This window comes from Anneissia japonica, unplaced genomic scaffold, assembly GCF_011630105.1.
Source record: "Anneissia japonica isolate Jap-2015-1 unplaced genomic scaffold, ASM1163010v1 scaffold857_len152722_cov132, whole genome shotgun sequence".
In the NCBI taxonomy this organism is placed as follows: domain Eukaryota; kingdom Metazoa; phylum Echinodermata; class Crinoidea; order Comatulida; family Comatulidae; genus Anneissia; species Anneissia japonica.
The window spans coordinates 3,006-4,142 of NW_022683480.1; positions in this window are offsets into that span (position 1 = coordinate 3,006).

The following is a 1,137-nucleotide window of genomic DNA, read 5'->3' on the forward strand; positions in this document are numbered from 1 at the left end:
GTCCCACAACCTCCGGTTCGTAATCGTTCAGGTAGAACTCCTTGCCGGTAAACGAACATCTTCTGACGTTGTGATCCAGATGCTGGATCGCGCAAATTCGTTCGTCGGCCGCGCAGACGTGGACCCGAAGAGACTTTTCGCATACGAAGTGGGTACCGTCCTGCAGCGGTTCCGCGAATCCGCACGCATTCGGCACGCATTCGTGAAGTTCGTCGACGTGGTAGATGTTGTACCGTTTTGCTGTCACGTACGCGTTGAGCGCTGCCGCAGCCATCTTCATAATTTTTTCCTCTAAATTCCTCTTTTTTATATGTTTCAGGCTTCCAGAGGAACCGGCTGCGACCTCGGATGGATGGACGAATACCCTTGGATGAAGCAAGCGGCGATGATATCAACCTCGCCCGTGTTTCAACCGAAGAACGTGTCGGTTCTGCTCACGTCGTCGATGACCTCCAGCGAGCACTGGTCCCAGGAACTGGTGACGATCAAACACGAGGGACGACCTCTCGTAAAGTACATCACGCAATCGTACCTGTGCGACGCCTGCTTCGAGAGAGGCGTCCGCAAGGTGTGTCCCCACCGGAGGCACCTGGTGCCGGAACACATAGACGGTAGCGAGGGCAACGTGGTGCAGCAGATGATGAATCTGATTGCGAGCGGAAGCTACGAGCTGGAATGCATGGGCATTTCCGTCTGCTCGCCTTCTTCGCTCGCCGAACGTCTTTTCTCCGGAAGGTTGCTCTCCCGGCTGTTCGACGAAGAACGGAGGTCCGGCAGGAGATCCGGATTCGCATCCGGTCTGCTGATCGCCGTAGATCCCACGCCGTCGGACGTGTCCGGCATAGGTCTGGTCGCGGGGGCGATGACGTCCGACGGCAATCTCAGACAGGTGAGTCTCACGGGCGGTATCTTGCAAGCCCTGCTTCTCTTCTCCGTTATCCTTCTCAGCGCGTACGTCGCGTGGTTTCGCGGACCTCGGCAGATCGCGGTGCCCCGATCGCGTTCGACACCCGCGTCTGAAGGACGGACACGGCCACGGCCATCGGCGAACCTCCGATCGAGTTCCACAGCGGCTGATCGTAGCTGTTGGTAAGCAGCTGGTTCGCGAGGTTCTTCGCGCTATCTATTATCCAGTGT